The 19,828-nt window shown below is 34.5% G+C and overlaps 1 long non-coding RNA gene across 1 annotated transcript; it reads left to right on the top strand.

Moving 5' to 3' along the window:
- Nucleotides 1–331: 331 nt before the first annotated feature.
- On the top strand, nt 332–18,539 carry LOC149793675 (uncharacterized). Its single transcript, XR_016422867.1, has 8 exons — nt 332–598; nt 2,977–3,129; nt 5,504–5,656; nt 8,034–8,186; nt 10,561–10,713; nt 13,092–13,244; nt 15,619–15,771; nt 18,148–18,539. It is a non-coding gene; the product is annotated as an uncharacterized LOC149793675 (long non-coding RNA).
- Nucleotides 18,540–19,828: the final 1,289 nt, after the last annotated feature.

The raw sequence follows: 19,828 nt of genomic DNA, 5'->3' as shown, positions 1-19,828 counted from the left end.
TGTCAACATGTATTCTTTAAAGTAATTTAACTCCACAGGAGCAGATAGAATTCAGAGGAATCATACATAAACATACTGTTGTGAATATGGAATGTCACCAGTGGAACGGTCTTAGAAATAATGATGCATATGGCATATTACTTGCTGTATTTTGGTGAGAAGAATGAAAGTTTTAGCACACCGACTTAGTTTCTACCTTCATGACCCCACTCTGAAGTTGACATAAGAGATTCATATCTCACACTTGGGTGATAATAGAAAATGTTTCAATGTTATGTATATATCTTGAAATTTCTAGGTTCAGTTAACAAAGGGGGAAAAGCTTAAAATTAGGTGGCAGCTTCATGGGTTTGACAATGCACATACAGTTTCTCCTCTGAAAGTCTTATGTTTTCACTGAATGTTAAAAGTACATCAATATCACTTGTTTCTTTTCTTTTTGCAGGTGTCAGTTTGCATAGTAAGAGATTAGGATTAATCGGTTAGTCATGCTGAAAGAAACAATAGCTTCAATCTCATCCAGATACTCATTCTGATCTAAGTGCACAAGAGAGTGACTTTGACAGACAGACTTAGCTTCTGCAGGAGTTGTTTTATGGTATGTGCTTATCAAAAGCCAAGCCGGTGATATGCTTTTTATCTTGAACTGGATTTTACACTATTAATATTTGTTCTATACCTTATCTTATTATTTACTATGATTTTGTAAACTCCAGAAAACATTAAAGTCAGTTGTAAGTAAATTGGTGGCTGAGAAGAAATTTCTCTGTTAAACTGTATTGAGTAATTTGTATAGTTATGGTCAATTTCATTGGCTATGTATCAATGAATTTATTTGATATGTCACTCTTTGTAAGTTTTAGGGTCCTACACATCAGTATATCAATATTCCAGCATTGTCTAATGTTAATTGATTAAACTTTGACTTTTCCAGACTAGCTAGACTTGTGTTGCGATTACCCCCCCCCCCCCAATATTCACTGACACAACACTGATGTCACTATTAGCATCTCCAGAATGATAATGAAAAGTTAGGAACCACTTCTTTTATATCAGTCTAAGAGTACTTCTAAAGCACATGATTTACTTAAATGTGTGATTTCTTTAAGTTTGCTAGAAGAGTTTAGAGAAACTTTTCACTTCTGTCACTGACACCTAACATATCATTTCTGTTATTCCCTCCTAAAATTTATAACTTCCAGATCTCTTCTTGACATTCATGAAACATTGTAAAGGAATTTTGATTTTGTACTGATGCTATGGCGGTAAACAAAGACCAAGAGCATTGTAGGTTGGAAACAATTTGAAATCTTTCAAGAAATGCAGTCAGTCATAATTCACAATGTAAATAATGCAGTGTTTTTTGCCGCAAAGAGGTAACTTTTTTAAAAGCATAATACCATTTTCAGTTTTGTGCACAAAAAGTTTTCCTTTATGCCACTGTACTAGATAATGTCTAAATATGTGATATAAACACAACTTTTGACATAAACCATTTTCAGCCAAATCCTTAAGGTGGCAGGGTCCAGTTTCGTAAATTGGCCCCTGGCAAATTTCTTAACTTAAGGCTATGGTGTGACTTTTTCAGCTATTATTGTTTAGTATTGATAGATATGGATATATTTGTGAACTAGGTGTTTTGGGCTGGTGTTGTTCTTGAAATTGATGTCAGTCATGTACACCTTCCATAGTTGCTCTGCAGTATGTTGATAGTGAAATACCAATAGTTGGCTAGGAAGAAGAGCTAGCCTCCCATAGCAGTAAAGACGTGGGTTCAAGGCAACTAGAGTATCTCAAAAACGGCTTGGATGACAACTATTCTGAATTGCATCAAACTATTTAGTAGACAATGTTTTTCAAAATTTTCATCCAGGGAAAGGGCTTGCGTTTGCACTGTGAGCACCACATGCTGTCAAAAATGGCATTTGGATGTGAAAAATGCAGGTATAAAATAGGGGTTGGGGTGCATGATCCTCTTCTGCAGTGAACTGCCATTGACCTCTCTGGTCAAGTGAATACTATTATTATGCTTTGTTTTAATATAGGTATCTAAAATATGGACCTTTTTGACCTCACTTGTGTATTTGATTTTTTATGATTTTTTATACTAGGTCACTGATTGCGGCATTAAATTTGTACATAAAAACTGGACCCTGCCCCCTTAAGGAAAATTGATCATTTTTTGATGGTGCAGCCAGCCACATCTATCATACTTTTCTGTTTCTTTGTGTATATTTAAATAATTTTTATGCATTAGCTTTATTATATCTCCTTCCTTTTTCCATATATTCCTTAGTGTTGTATGTGATGTTCTTTGGAGAGGGAGGTAACTGTGTTTTGTACCTCCATGTGAGAACTGTTTACATCATGACAAAGTAGCATATTTTGGATATAACTTTCTAAATATGGGAACAAAATGGTAACCATAATGTATTGTCTTCCACTTTCTGTAGCTGTCAAGGTTTTGCACCTCTATTTTTATGAATAATATTCACATTTCAATACAGACACACCTAAACAATTGCATAGCATGTCAACATGTATTCTTTAAAGTAATTTAACTCCACAGGAGCAGATAGAATTCAGAGGAATCATACATAAACATACTGTTGTGAATATGGAATGTCACCAGTGGAACGGTCTTAGAAATAATGATGCATATGGCATATTACTTGCTGTATTTTGGTGAGAAGAATGAAAGTTTTAGCACACCGACTTAGTTTCTACCTTCATGACCCCACTCTGAAGTTGACATAAGAGATTCATATCTCACACTTGGGTGATAATAGAAAATGTTTCAATGTTATGTATATATCTTGAAATTTCTAGGTTCAGTTAACAAAGGGGGAAAAGCTTAAAATTAGGTGGCAGCTTCATGGGTTTGACAATGCACATACAGTTTCTCCTCTGAAAGTCTTATGTTTTCACTGAATGTTAAAAGTACATCAATATCACTTGTTTCTTTTCTTTTTGCAGGTGTCAGTTTGCATAGTAAGAGATTAGGATTAATCGGTTAGTCATGCTGAAAGAAACAATAGCTTCAATCTCATCCAGATACTCATTCTGATCTAAGTGCACAAGAGAGTGACTTTGACAGACAGACTTAGCTTCTGCAGGAGTTGTTTTATGGTATGTGCTTATCAAAAGCCAAGCCGGTGATATGCTTTTTATCTTGAACTGGATTTTACACTATTAATATTTGTTCTATACCTTATCTTATTATTTACTATGATTTTGTAAACTCCAGAAAACATTAAAGTCAGTTGTAAGTAAATTGGTGGCTGAGAAGAAATTTCTCTGTTAAACTGTATTGAGTAATTTGTATAGTTATGGTCAATTTCATTGGCTATGTATCAATGAATTTATTTGATATGTCACTCTTTGTAAGTTTTAGGGTCCTACACATCAGTATATCAATATTCCAGCATTGTCTAATGTTAATTGATTAAACTTTGACTTTTCCAGACTAGCTAGACTTGTGTTGCGATTACCCCCCCCCAATATTCACTGACACAACACTGATGTCACTATTAGCATCTCCAGAATGATAATGAAAAGTTAGGAACCACTTCTTTTATATCAGTCTAAGAGTACTTCTAAAGCACATGATTTACTTAAATGTGTGATTTCTTTAAGTTTGCTAGAAGAGTTTAGAGAAACTTTTCACTTCTGTCACTGACACCTAACATATCATTTCTGTTATTCCCTCCTAAAATTTATAACTTCCAGATCTCTTCTTGACATTCATGAAACATTGTAAAGGAATTTTGATTTTGTACTGATGCTATGGCGGTAAACAAAGACCAAGAGCATTGTAGGTTGGAAACAATTTGAAATCTTTCAAGAAATGCAGTCAGTCATAATTCACAATGTAAATAATGCAGTGTTTTTTGCCGCAAAGAGGTAACTTTTTTAAAAGCATAATACCATTTTCAGTTTTGTGCACAAAAAGTTTTCCTTTATGCCACTGTACTAGATAATGTCTAAATATGTGATATAAACACAACTTTTGACATAAACCATTTTCAGCCAAATCCTTAAGGTGGCAGGGTCCAGTTTCGTAAATTGGCCCCTGGCAAATTTCTTAACTTAAGGCTATGGTGTGACTTTTTCAGCTATTATTGTTTAGTATTGATAGATATGGATATATTTGTGAACTAGGTGTTTTGGGCTGGTGTTGTTCTTGAAATTGATGTCAGTCATGTACACCTTCCATAGTTGCTCTGCAGTATGTTGATAGTGAAATACCAATAGTTGGCTAGGAAGAAGAGCTAGCCTCCCATAGCAGTAAAGACGTGGGTTCAAGGCAACTAGAGTATCTCAAAAACGGCTTGGATGACAACTATTCTGAATTGCATCAAACTATTTAGTAGACAATGTTTTTCAAAATTTTCATCCAGGGAAAGGGCTTGCGTTTGCACTGTGAGCACCACATGCTGTCAAAAATGGCATTTGGATGTGAAAAATGCAGGTATAAAATAGGGGTTGGGGTGCATGATCCTCTTCTGCAGTGAACTGCCATTGACCTCTCTGGTCAAGTGAATACTATTATTATGCTTTGTTTTAATATAGGTATCTAAAATATGGACCTTTTTGACCTCACTTGTGTATTTGATTTTTTATGATTTTTTATACTAGGTCACTGATTGCGGCATTAAATTTGTACATAAAAACTGGACCCTGCCCCCTTAAGGAAAATTGATCATTTTTTGATGGTGCAGCCAGCCACATCTATCATACTTTTCTGTTTCTTTGTGTATATTTAAATAATTTTTATGCATTAGCTTTATTATATCTCCTTCCTTTTTCCATATATTCCTTAGTGTTGTATGTGATGTTCTTTGGAGAGGGAGGTAACTGTGTTTTGTACCTCCATGTGAGAACTGTTTACATCATGACAAAGTAGCATATTTTGGATATAACTTTCTAAATATGGGAACAAAATGGTAACCATAATGTATTGTCTTCCACTTTCTGTAGCTGTCAAGGTTTTGCACCTCTATTTTTATGAATAATATTCACATTTCAATACAGACACACCTAAACAATTGCATAGCATGTCAACATGTATTCTTTAAAGTAATTTAACTCCACAGGAGCAGATAGAATTCAGAGGAATCATACATAAACATACTGTTGTGAATATGGAATGTCACCAGTGGAACGGTCTTAGAAATAATGATGCATATGGCATATTACTTGCTGTATTTTGGTGAGAAGAATGAAAGTTTTAGCACACCGACTTAGTTTCTACCTTCATGACCCCACTCTGAAGTTGACATAAGAGATTCATATCTCACACTTGGGTGATAATAGAAAATGTTTCAATGTTATGTATATATCTTGAAATTTCTAGGTTCAGTTAACAAAGGGGGAAAAGCTTAAAATTAGGTGGCAGCTTCATGGGTTTGACAATGCACATACAGTTTCTCCTCTGAAAGTCTTATGTTTTCACTGAATGTTAAAAGTACATCAATATCACTTGTTTCTTTTCTTTTTGCAGGTGTCAGTTTGCATAGTAAGAGATTAGGATTAATCGGTTAGTCATGCTGAAAGAAACAATAGCTTCAATCTCATCCAGATACTCATTCTGATCTAAGTGCACAAGAGAGTGACTTTGACAGACAGACTTAGCTTCTGCAGGAGTTGTTTTATGGTATGTGCTTATCAAAAGCCAAGCCGGTGATATGCTTTTTATCTTGAACTGGATTTTACACTATTAATATTTGTTCTATACCTTATCTTATTATTTACTATGATTTTGTAAACTCCAGAAAACATTAAAGTCAGTTGTAAGTAAATTGGTGGCTGAGAAGAAATTTCTCTGTTAAACTGTATTGAGTAATTTGTATAGTTATGGTCAATTTCATTGGCTATGTATCAATGAATTTATTTGATATGTCACTCTTTGTAAGTTTTAGGGTCCTACACATCAGTATATCAATATTCCAGCATTGTCTAATGTTAATTGATTAAACTTTGACTTTTCCAGACTAGCTAGACTTGTGTTGCGATTACCCCCCCCCCCCAATATTCACTGACACAACACTGATGTCACTATTAGCATCTCCAGAATGATAATGAAAAGTTAGGAACCACTTCTTTTATATCAGTCTAAGAGTACTTCTAAAGCACATGATTTACTTAAATGTGTGATTTCTTTAAGTTTGCTAGAAGAGTTTAGAGAAACTTTTCACTTCTGTCACTGACACCTAACATATCATTTCTGTTATTCCCTCCTAAAATTTATAACTTCCAGATCTCTTCTTGACATTCATGAAACATTGTAAAGGAATTTTGATTTTGTACTGATGCTATGGCGGTAAACAAAGACCAAGAGCATTGTAGGTTGGAAACAATTTGAAATCTTTCAAGAAATGCAGTCAGTCATAATTCACAATGTAAATAATGCAGTGTTTTTTGCCGCAAAGAGGTAACTTTTTTAAAAGCATAATACCATTTTCAGTTTTGTGCACAAAAAGTTTTCCTTTATGCCACTGTACTAGATAATGTCTAAATATGTGATATAAACACAACTTTTGACATAAACCATTTTCAGCCAAATCCTTAAGGTGGCAGGGTCCAGTTTCGTAAATTGGCCCCTGGCAAATTTCTTAACTTAAGGCTATGGTGTGACTTTTTCAGCTATTATTGTTTAGTATTGATAGATATGGATATATTTGTGAACTAGGTGTTTTGGGCTGGTGTTGTTCTTGAAATTGATGTCAGTCATGTACACCTTCCATAGTTGCTCTGCAGTATGTTGATAGTGAAATACCAATAGTTGGCTAGGAAGAAGAGCTAGCCTCCCATAGCAGTAAAGACGTGGGTTCAAGGCAACTAGAGTATCTCAAAAACGGCTTGGATGACAACTATTCTGAATTGCATCAAACTATTTAGTAGACAATGTTTTTCAAAATTTTCATCCAGGGAAAGGGCTTGCGTTTGCACTGTGAGCACCACATGCTGTCAAAAATGGCATTTGGATGTGAAAAATGCAGGTATAAAATAGGGGTTGGGGTGCATGATCCTCTTCTGCAGTGAACTGCCATTGACCTCTCTGGTCAAGTGAATACTATTATTATGCTTTGTTTTAATATAGGTATCTAAAATATGGACCTTTTTGACCTCACTTGTGTATTTGATTTTTTATGATTTTTTATACTAGGTCACTGATTGCGGCATTAAATTTGTACATAAAAACTGGACCCTGCCCCCTTAAGGAAAATTGATCATTTTTTGATGGTGCAGCCAGCCACATCTATCATACTTTTCTGTTTCTTTGTGTATATTTAAATAATTTTTATGCATTAGCTTTATTATATCTCCTTCCTTTTTCCATATATTCCTTAGTGTTGTATGTGATGTTCTTTGGAGAGGGAGGTAACTGTGTTTTGTACCTCCATGTGAGAACTGTTTACATCATGACAAAGTAGCATATTTTGGATATAACTTTCTAAATATGGGAACAAAATGGTAACCATAATGTATTGTCTTCCACTTTCTGTAGCTGTCAAGGTTTTGCACCTCTATTTTTATGAATAATATTCACATTTCAATACAGACACACCTAAACAATTGCATAGCATGTCAACATGTATTCTTTAAAGTAATTTAACTCCACAGGAGCAGATAGAATTCAGAGGAATCATACATAAACATACTGTTGTGAATATGGAATGTCACCAGTGGAACGGTCTTAGAAATAATGATGCATATGGCATATTACTTGCTGTATTTTGGTGAGAAGAATGAAAGTTTTAGCACACCGACTTAGTTTCTACCTTCATGACCCCACTCTGAAGTTGACATAAGAGATTCATATCTCACACTTGGGTGATAATAGAAAATGTTTCAATGTTATGTATATATCTTGAAATTTCTAGGTTCAGTTAACAAAGGGGGAAAAGCTTAAAATTAGGTGGCAGCTTCATGGGTTTGACAATGCACATACAGTTTCTCCTCTGAAAGTCTTATGTTTTCACTGAATGTTAAAAGTACATCAATATCACTTGTTTCTTTTCTTTTTGCAGGTGTCAGTTTGCATAGTAAGAGATTAGGATTAATCGGTTAGTCATGCTGAAAGAAACAATAGCTTCAATCTCATCCAGATACTCATTCTGATCTAAGTGCACAAGAGAGTGACTTTGACAGACAGACTTAGCTTCTGCAGGAGTTGTTTTATGGTATGTGCTTATCAAAAGCCAAGCCGGTGATATGCTTTTTATCTTGAACTGGATTTTACACTATTAATATTTGTTCTATACCTTATCTTATTATTTACTATGATTTTGTAAACTCCAGAAAACATTAAAGTCAGTTGTAAGTAAATTGGTGGCTGAGAAGAAATTTCTCTGTTAAACTGTATTGAGTAATTTGTATAGTTATGGTCAATTTCATTGGCTATGTATCAATGAATTTATTTGATATGTCACTCTTTGTAAGTTTTAGGGTCCTACACATCAGTATATCAATATTCCAGCATTGTCTAATGTTAATTGATTAAACTTTGACTTTTCCAGACTAGCTAGACTTGTGTTGCGATTACCCCCCCCCAATATTCACTGACACAACACTGATGTCACTATTAGCATCTCCAGAATGATAATGAAAAGTTAGGAACCACTTCTTTTATATCAGTCTAAGAGTACTTCTAAAGCACATGATTTACTTAAATGTGTGATTTCTTTAAGTTTGCTAGAAGAGTTTAGAGAAACTTTTCACTTCTGTCACTGACACCTAACATATCATTTCTGTTATTCCCTCCTAAAATTTATAACTTCCAGATCTCTTCTTGACATTCATGAAACATTGTAAAGGAATTTTGATTTTGTACTGATGCTATGGCGGTAAACAAAGACCAAGAGCATTGTAGGTTGGAAACAATTTGAAATCTTTCAAGAAATGCAGTCAGTCATAATTCACAATGTAAATAATGCAGTGTTTTTTGCCGCAAAGAGGTAACTTTTTTAAAAGCATAATACCATTTTCAGTTTTGTGCACAAAAAGTTTTCCTTTATGCCACTGTACTAGATAATGTCTAAATATGTGATATAAACACAACTTTTGACATAAACCATTTTCAGCCAAATCCTTAAGGTGGCAGGGTCCAGTTTCGTAAATTGGCCCCTGGCAAATTTCTTAACTTAAGGCTATGGTGTGACTTTTTCAGCTATTATTGTTTAGTATTGATAGATATGGATATATTTGTGAACTAGGTGTTTTGGGCTGGTGTTGTTCTTGAAATTGATGTCAGTCATGTACACCTTCCATAGTTGCTCTGCAGTATGTTGATAGTGAAATACCAATAGTTGGCTAGGAAGAAGAGCTAGCCTCCCATAGCAGTAAAGACGTGGGTTCAAGGCAACTAGAGTATCTCAAAAACGGCTTGGATGACAACTATTCTGAATTGCATCAAACTATTTAGTAGACAATGTTTTTCAAAATTTTCATCCAGGGAAAGGGCTTGCGTTTGCACTGTGAGCACCACATGCTGTCAAAAATGGCATTTGGATGTGAAAAATGCAGGTATAAAATAGGGGTTGGGGTGCATGATCCTCTTCTGCAGTGAACTGCCATTGACCTCTCTGGTCAAGTGAATACTATTATTATGCTTTGTTTTAATATAGGTATCTAAAATATGGACCTTTTTGACCTCACTTGTGTATTTGATTTTTTATGATTTTTTATACTAGGTCACTGATTGCGGCATTAAATTTGTACATAAAAACTGGACCCTGCCCCCTTAAGGAAAATTGATCATTTTTTGATGGTGCAGCCAGCCACATCTATCATACTTTTCTGTTTCTTTGTGTATATTTAAATAATTTTTATGCATTAGCTTTATTATATCTCCTTCCTTTTTCCATATATTCCTTAGTGTTGTATGTGATGTTCTTTGGAGAGGGAGGTAACTGTGTTTTGTACCTCCATGTGAGAACTGTTTACATCATGACAAAGTAGCATATTTTGGATATAACTTTCTAAATATGGGAACAAAATGGTAACCATAATGTATTGTCTTCCACTTTCTGTAGCTGTCAAGGTTTTGCACCTCTATTTTTATGAATAATATTCACATTTCAATACAGACACACCTAAACAATTGCATAGCATGTCAACATGTATTCTTTAAAGTAATTTAACTCCACAGGAGCAGATAGAATTCAGAGGAATCATACATAAACATACTGTTGTGAATATGGAATGTCACCAGTGGAACGGTCTTAGAAATAATGATGCATATGGCATATTACTTGCTGTATTTTGGTGAGAAGAATGAAAGTTTTAGCACACCGACTTAGTTTCTACCTTCATGACCCCACTCTGAAGTTGACATAAGAGATTCATATCTCACACTTGGGTGATAATAGAAAATGTTTCAATGTTATGTATATATCTTGAAATTTCTAGGTTCAGTTAACAAAGGGGGAAAAGCTTAAAATTAGGTGGCAGCTTCATGGGTTTGACAATGCACATACAGTTTCTCCTCTGAAAGTCTTATGTTTTCACTGAATGTTAAAAGTACATCAATATCACTTGTTTCTTTTCTTTTTGCAGGTGTCAGTTTGCATAGTAAGAGATTAGGATTAATCGGTTAGTCATGCTGAAAGAAACAATAGCTTCAATCTCATCCAGATACTCATTCTGATCTAAGTGCACAAGAGAGTGACTTTGACAGACAGACTTAGCTTCTGCAGGAGTTGTTTTATGGTATGTGCTTATCAAAAGCCAAGCCGGTGATATGCTTTTTATCTTGAACTGGATTTTACACTATTAATATTTGTTCTATACCTTATCTTATTATTTACTATGATTTTGTAAACTCCAGAAAACATTAAAGTCAGTTGTAAGTAAATTGGTGGCTGAGAAGAAATTTCTCTGTTAAACTGTATTGAGTAATTTGTATAGTTATGGTCAATTTCATTGGCTATGTATCAATGAATTTATTTGATATGTCACTCTTTGTAAGTTTTAGGGTCCTACACATCAGTATATCAATATTCCAGCATTGTCTAATGTTAATTGATTAAACTTTGACTTTTCCAGACTAGCTAGACTTGTGTTGCGATTACCCCCCCCCCCCCAATATTCACTGACACAACACTGATGTCACTATTAGCATCTCCAGAATGATAATGAAAAGTTAGGAACCACTTCTTTTATATCAGTCTAAGAGTACTTCTAAAGCACATGATTTACTTAAATGTGTGATTTCTTTAAGTTTGCTAGAAGAGTTTAGAGAAACTTTTCACTTCTGTCACTGACACCTAACATATCATTTCTGTTATTCCCTCCTAAAATTTATAACTTCCAGATCTCTTCTTGACATTCATGAAACATTGTAAAGGAATTTTGATTTTGTACTGATGCTATGGCGGTAAACAAAGACCAAGAGCATTGTAGGTTGGAAACAATTTGAAATCTTTCAAGAAATGCAGTCAGTCATAATTCACAATGTAAATAATGCAGTGTTTTTTGCCGCAAAGAGGTAACTTTTTTAAAAGCATAATACCATTTTCAGTTTTGTGCACAAAAAGTTTTCCTTTATGCCACTGTACTAGATAATGTCTAAATATGTGATATAAACACAACTTTTGACATAAACCATTTTCAGCCAAATCCTTAAGGTGGCAGGGTCCAGTTTCGTAAATTGGCCCCTGGCAAATTTCTTAACTTAAGGCTATGGTGTGACTTTTTCAGCTATTATTGTTTAGTATTGATAGATATGGATATATTTGTGAACTAGGTGTTTTGGGCTGGTGTTGTTCTTGAAATTGATGTCAGTCATGTACACCTTCCATAGTTGCTCTGCAGTATGTTGATAGTGAAATACCAATAGTTGGCTAGGAAGAAGAGCTAGCCTCCCATAGCAGTAAAGACGTGGGTTCAAGGCAACTAGAGTATCTCAAAAACGGCTTGGATGACAACTATTCTGAATTGCATCAAACTATTTAGTAGACAATGTTTTTCAAAATTTTCATCCAGGGAAAGGGCTTGCGTTTGCACTGTGAGCACCACATGCTGTCAAAAATGGCATTTGGATGTGAAAAATGCAGGTATAAAATAGGGGTTGGGGTGCATGATCCTCTTCTGCAGTGAACTGCCATTGACCTCTCTGGTCAAGTGAATACTATTATTATGCTTTGTTTTAATATAGGTATCTAAAATATGGACCTTTTTGACCTCACTTGTGTATTTGATTTTTTATGATTTTTTATACTAGGTCACTGATTGCGGCATTAAATTTGTACATAAAAACTGGACCCTGCCCCCTTAAGGAAAATTGATCATTTTTTGATGGTGCAGCCAGCCACATCTATCATACTTTTCTGTTTCTTTGTGTATATTTAAATAATTTTTATGCATTAGCTTTATTATATCTCCTTCCTTTTTCCATATATTCCTTAGTGTTGTATGTGATGTTCTTTGGAGAGGGAGGTAACTGTGTTTTGTACCTCCATGTGAGAACTGTTTACATCATGACAAAGTAGCATATTTTGGATATAACTTTCTAAATATGGGAACAAAATGGTAACCATAATGTATTGTCTTCCACTTTCTGTAGCTGTCAAGGTTTTGCACCTCTATTTTTATGAATAATATTCACATTTCAATACAGACACACCTAAACAATTGCATAGCATGTCAACATGTATTCTTTAAAGTAATTTAACTCCACAGGAGCAGATAGAATTCAGAGGAATCATACATAAACATACTGTTGTGAATATGGAATGTCACCAGTGGAACGGTCTTAGAAATAATGATGCATATGGCATATTACTTGCTGTATTTTGGTGAGAAGAATGAAAGTTTTAGCACACCGACTTAGTTTCTACCTTCATGACCCCACTCTGAAGTTGACATAAGAGATTCATATCTCACACTTGGGTGATAATAGAAAATGTTTCAATGTTATGTATATATCTTGAAATTTCTAGGTTCAGTTAACAAAGGGGGAAAAGCTTAAAATTAGGTGGCAGCTTCATGGGTTTGACAATGCACATACAGTTTCTCCTCTGAAAGTCTTATGTTTTCACTGAATGTTAAAAGTACATCAATATCACTTGTTTCTTTTCTTTTTGCAGGTGTCAGTTTGCATAGTAAGAGATTAGGATTAATCGGTTAGTCATGCTGAAAGAAACAATAGCTTCAATCTCATCCAGATACTCATTCTGATCTAAGTGCACAAGAGAGTGACTTTGACAGACAGACTTAGCTTCTGCAGGAGTTGTTTTATGGTATGTGCTTATCAAAAGCCAAGCCGGTGATATGCTTTTTATCTTGAACTGGATTTTACACTATTAATATTTGTTCTATACCTTATCTTATTATTTACTATGATTTTGTAAACTCCAGAAAACATTAAAGTCAGTTGTAAGTAAATTGGTGGCTGAGAAGAAATTTCTCTGTTAAACTGTATTGAGTAATTTGTATAGTTATGGTCAATTTCATTGGCTATGTATCAATGAATTTATTTGATATGTCACTCTTTGTAAGTTTTAGGGTCCTACACATCAGTATATCAATATTCCAGCATTGTCTAATGTTAATTGATTAAACTTTGACTTTTCCAGACTAGCTAGACTTGTGTTGCGATTACCCCCCCCCAATATTCACTGACACAACACTGATGTCACTATTAGCATCTCCAGAATGATAATGAAAAGTTAGGAACCACTTCTTTTATATCAGTCTAAGAGTACTTCTAAAGCACATGATTTACTTAAATGTGTGATTTCTTTAAGTTTGCTAGAAGAGTTTAGAGAAACTTTTCACTTCTGTCACTGACACCTAACATATCATTTCTGTTATTCCCTCCTAAAATTTATAACTTCCAGATCTCTTCTTGACATTCATGAAACATTGTAAAGGAATTTTGATTTTGTACTGATGCTATGGCGGTAAACAAAGACCAAGAGCATTGTAGGTTGGAAACAATTTGAAATCTTTCAAGAAATGCAGTCAGTCATAATTCACAATGTAAATAATGCAGTGTTTTTTGCCGCAAAGAGGTAACTTTTTTAAAAGCATAATACCATTTTCAGTTTTGTGCACAAAAAGTTTTCCTTTATGCCACTGTACTAGATAATGTCTAAATATGTGATATAAACACAACTTTTGACATAAACCATTTTCAGCCAAATCCTTAAGGTGGCAGGGTCCAGTTTCGTAAATTGGCCCCTGGCAAATTTCTTAACTTAAGGCTATGGTGTGACTTTTTCAGCTATTATTGTTTAGTATTGATAGATATGGATATATTTGTGAACTAGGTGTTTTGGGCTGGTGTTGTTCTTGAAATTGATGTCAGTCATGTACACCTTCCATAGTTGCTCTGCAGTATGTTGATAGTGAAATACCAATAGTTGGCTAGGAAGAAGAGCTAGCCTCCCATAGCAGTAAAGACGTGGGTTCAAGGCAACTAGAGTATCTCAAAAACGGCTTGGATGACAACTATTCTGAATTGCATCAAACTATTTAGTAGACAATGTTTTTCAAAATTTTCATCCAGGGAAAGGGCTTGCGTTTGCACTGTGAGCACCACATGCTGTCAAAAATGGCATTTGGATGTGAAAAATGCAGGTATAAAATAGGGGTTGGGGTGCATGATCCTCTTCTGCAGTGAACTGCCATTGACCTCTCTGGTCAAGTGAATACTATTATTATGCTTTGTTTTAATATAGGTATCTAAAATATGGACCTTTTTGACCTCACTTGTGTATTTGATTTTTTATGATTTTTTATACTAGGTCACTGATTGCGGCATTAAATTTGTACATAAAAACTGGACCCTGCCCCCTTAAGGAAAATTGATCATTTTTTGATGGTGCAGCCAGCCACATCTATCATACTTTTCTGTTTCTTTGTGTATATTTAAATAATTTTTATGCATTAGCTTTATTATATCTCCTTCCTTTTTCCATATATTCCTTAGTGTTGTATGTGATGTTCTTTGGAGAGGGAGGTAACTGTGTTTTGTACCTCCATGTGAGAACTGTTTACATCATGACAAAGTAGCATATTTTGGATATAACTTTCTAAATATGGGAACAAAATGGTAACCATAATGTATTGTCTTCCACTTTCTGTAGCTGTCAAGGTTTTGCACCTCTATTTTTATGAATAATATTCACATTTCAATACAGACACACCTAAACAATTGCATAGCATGTCAACATGTATTCTTTAAAGTAATTTAACTCCACAGGAGCAGATAGAATTCAGAGGAATCATACATAAACATACTGTTGTGAATATGGAATGTCACCAGTGGAACGGTCTTAGAAATAATGATGCATATGGCATATTACTTGCTGTATTTTGGTGAGAAGAATGAAAGTTTTAGCACACCGACTTAGTTTCTACCTTCATGACCCCACTCTGAAGTTGACATAAGAGATTCATATCTCACACTTGGGTGATAATAGAAAATGTTTCAATGTTATGTATATATCTTGAAATTTCTAGGTTCAGTTAACAAAGGGGGAAAAGCTTAAAATTAGGTGGCAGCTTCATGGGTTTGACAATGCACATACAGTTTCTCCTCTGAAAGTCTTATGTTTTCACTGAATGTTAAAAGTACATCAATATCACTTGTTTCTTTTCTTTTTGCAGGTGTCAGTTTGCATAGTAAGAGATTAGGATTAATCGGTTAGTCATGCTGAAAGAAACAATAGCTTCAATCTCATCCAGATACTCATTCTGATCTAAGTGCACAAGAGAGTGACTTTGACAGACAGACTTAGCTTCTGCAGGAGTTGTTTTATGGTATGTGCTTATCAAAAGCCAAGCCGGTGATATGCTTTTTATCTTGAACTGGATTTTACACTATTAATATTTGTTCTATACCTTATCTTATTATTTACTATGATTTTGTAAACTCCAGAAAACATTAAAGTCAGTTGTAAGTAAATTGGTGGCTGAGAAGAAATTTCTCTGTTAAACTGTATTGAGTAATTTGTATAGTTATGGTCAATTTCATTGGCTATGTATCAATGAATTTATTTGATATGTCACTCTTTGTAAGTTTTAGGGTCCTACACATCAGTATATCAATATTCCAGCATTGTCTAATGTTAATTGATTAAACTTTGACTTTTCCAGACTAGCTAGACTTGTGTTGCGATTACCCCCCCCCCCAATATTCACTGACACAACACTGATGTCACTATTAGCATCTCCAGAATGATAATGAAAAGTTAGGAACCACTTCTTTTATATCAGTCTAAGAGTACTTCTAAAGCACATGATTTACTTAAATGTGTGATTTCTTTAAGTTTGCTAGAAGAGTTTAGAGAAACTTTTCACTTCTGTCACTGACACCTAACATATCATTTCTGTTATTCCCTCCTAAAATTTATAACTTCCAGATCTCTTCTTGACATTCATGAAACATTGTAAAGGAATTTTGATTTTGTACTGATGCTATGGCGGTAAACAAAGACCAAGAGCATTGTAGGTTGGAAACAATTTGAAATCTTTCAAGAAATGCAGTCAGTCATAATTCACAATGTAAATAATGCAGTGTTTTTTGCCGCAAAGAGGTAACTTTTTTAAAAGCATAATACCATTTTCAGTTTTGTGCACAAAAAGTTTTCCTTTATGCCACTGTACTAGATAATGTCTAAATATGTGATATAAACACAACTTTTGACATAAACCATTTTCAGCCAAATCCTTAAGGTGGCAGGGTCCAGTTTCGTAAATTGGCCCCTGGCAAATTTCTTAACTTAAGGCTATGGTGTGACTTTTTCAGCTATTATTGTTTAGTATTGATAGATATGGATATATTTGTGAACTAGGTGTTTTGGGCTGGTGTTGTTCTTGAAATTGATGTCAGTCATGTACACCTTCCATAGTTGCTCTGCAGTATGTTGATAGTGAAATACCAATAGTTGGCTAGGAAGAAGAGCTAGCCTCCCATAGCAGTAAAGACGTGGGTTCAAGGCAACTAGAGTATCTCAAAAACGGCTTGGATGACAACTATTCTGAATTGCATCAAACTATTTAGTAGACAATGTTTTTCAAAATTTTCATCCAGGGAAAGGGCTTGCGTTTGCACTGTGAGCACCACATGCTGTCAAAAATGGCATTTGGATGTGAAAAATGCAGGTATAAAATAGGGGTTGGGGTGCATGATCCTCTTCTGCAGTGAACTGCCATTGACCTCTCTGGTCAAGTGAATACTATTATTATGCTTTGTTTTAATATAGGTATCTAAAATATGGACCTTTTTGACCTCACTTGTGTATTTGATTTTTTATGATTTTTTATACTAGGTCACTGATTGCGGCATTAAATTTGTACATAAAAACTGGACCCTGCCCCCTTAAGGAAAATTGATCATTTTTTGATGGTGCAGCCAGCCACATCTATCATACTTTTCTGTTTCTTTGTGTATATTTAAATAATTTTTATGCATTAGCTTTATTATATCTCCTTCCTTTTTCCATATATTCCTTAGTGTTGTATGTGATGTTCTTTGGAGAGGGAGGTAACTGTGTTTTGTACCTCCATGTGAGAACTGTTTACATCATGACAAAGTAGCATATTTTGGATATAACTTTCTAAATATGGGAACAAAATGGTAACCATAATGTATTGTCTTCCACTTTCTGTAGCTGTCAAGGTTTTGCACCTCTATTTTTATGAATAATATTCACATTTCAATACAGACACACCTAAACAATTGCATAGCATGTCAACATGTATTCTTTAAAGTAATTTAACTCCACAGGAGCAGATAGAATTCAGAGGAATCATACATAAACATACTGTTGTGAATATGGAATGTCACCAGTGGAACGGTCTTAGAAATAATGATGCATATGGCATATTACTTGCTGTATTTTGGTGAGAAGAATGAAAGTTTTAGCACACCGACTTAGTTTCTACCTTCATGACCCCACTCTGAAGTTGACATAAGAGATTCATATCTCACACTTGGGTGATAATAGAAAATGTTTCAATGTTATGTATATATCTTGAAATTTCTAGGTTCAGTTAACAAAGGGGGAAAAGCTTAAAATTAGGTGGCAGCTTCATGGGTTTGACAATGCACATACAGTTTCTCCTCTGAAAGTCTTATGTTTTCACTGAATGTTAAAAGTACATCAATATCACTTGTTTCTTTTCTTTTTGCAGGTGTCAGTTTGCATAGTAAGAGATTAGGATTAATCGGTTAGTCATGCTGAAAGAAACAATAGCTTCAATCTCATCCAGATACTCATTCTGATCTAAGTGCACAAGAGAGTGACTTTGACAGACAGACTTAGCTTCTGCAGGAGTTGTTTTATGGTATGTGCTTATCAAAAGCCAAGCCGGTGATATGCTTTTTATCTTGAACTGGATTTTACACTATTAATATTTGTTCTATACCTTATCTTATTATTTACTATGATTTTGTAAACTCCAGAAAACATTAAAGTCAGTTGTAAGTAAATTGGTGGCTGAGAAGAAATTTCTCTGTTAAACTGTATTGAGTAATTTGTATAGTTATGGTCAATTTCATTGGCTATGTATCAATGAATTTATTTGATATGTCACTCTTTGTAAGTTTTAGGGTCCTACACATCAGTATATCAATATTCCAGCATTGTCTAATGTTAATTGATTAAACTTTGACTTTTCCAGACTAGCTAGACTTGTGTTGCGATTACCCCCCCCCAATATTCACTGACACAACACTGATGTCACTATTAGCATCTCCAGAATGATAATGAAAAGTTAGGAACCACTTCTTTTATATCAGTCTAAGAGTACTTCTAAAGCACATGATTTACTTAAATGTGTGATTTCTTTAAGTTTGCTAGAAGAGTTTAGAGAAACTTTTCACTTCTGTCACTGACACCTAACATATCATTTCTGTTATTCCCTCCTAAAATTTATAACTTCCAGATCTCTTCTTGACATTCATGAAACATTGTAAAGGAATTTTGATTTTGTACTGATGCTATGGCGGTAAACAAAGACCAAGAGCATTGTAGGTTGGAAACAATTTGAAATCTTTCAAGAAATGCAGTCAGTCATAATTCACAATGTAAATAATGCAGTGTTTTTTGCCGCAAAGAGGTAACTTTTTTAAAAGCATAATACCATTTTCAGTTTTGTGCACAAAAAGTTTTCCTTTATGCCACTGTACTAGATAATGTCTAAATATGTGATATAAACACAACTTTTGACATAAACCATTTTCAGCCAAATCCTTAAGGTGGCAGGGTCCAGTTTCGTAAATTGGCCCCTGGCAAATTTCTTAACTTAAGGCTATGGTGTGACTTTTTCAGCTATTATTGTTTAGTATTGATAGATATGGATATATTTGTGAACTAGGTGTTTTGGGCTGGTGTTGTTCTTGAAATTGATGTCAGTCATGTACACCTTCCATAGTTGCTCTGCAGTATGTTGATAGTGAAATACCAATAGTTGGCTAGGAAGAAGAGCTAGCCTCCCATAGCAGTAAAGACGTGGGTTCAAGGCAACTAGAGTATCTCAAAAACGGCTTGGATGACAACTATTCTGAATTGCATCAAACTATTTAGTAGACAATGTTTTTCAAAATTTTCATCCAGGGAAAGGGCTTGCGTTTGCACTGTGAGCACCACATGCTGTCAAAAATGGCATTTGGATGTGAAAAATGCAGGTATAAAATAGGGGTTGGGGTGCATGATCCTCTTCTGCAGTGAACTGCCATTGACCTCTCTGGTCAAGTGAATACTATTATTATGCTTTGTTTTAATATAGGTATCTAAAATATGGACCTTTTTGACCTCACTTGTGTATTTGATTTTTTATGATTTTTTATACTAGGTCACTGATTGCGGCATTA

The sequence above is a fragment of the Sinohyriopsis cumingii genome, chromosome 8, assembly GCF_028554795.1.
Source record: "Sinohyriopsis cumingii isolate HCF-2022 chromosome 8, ASM2855479v2, whole genome shotgun sequence".
Classification (NCBI taxonomy): domain Eukaryota; kingdom Metazoa; phylum Mollusca; class Bivalvia; order Unionida; family Unionidae; genus Sinohyriopsis; species Sinohyriopsis cumingii.
Note: the sequence above shows the minus strand (reverse complement) of the source record. Positions and strands in the feature narration are given on the sequence as shown.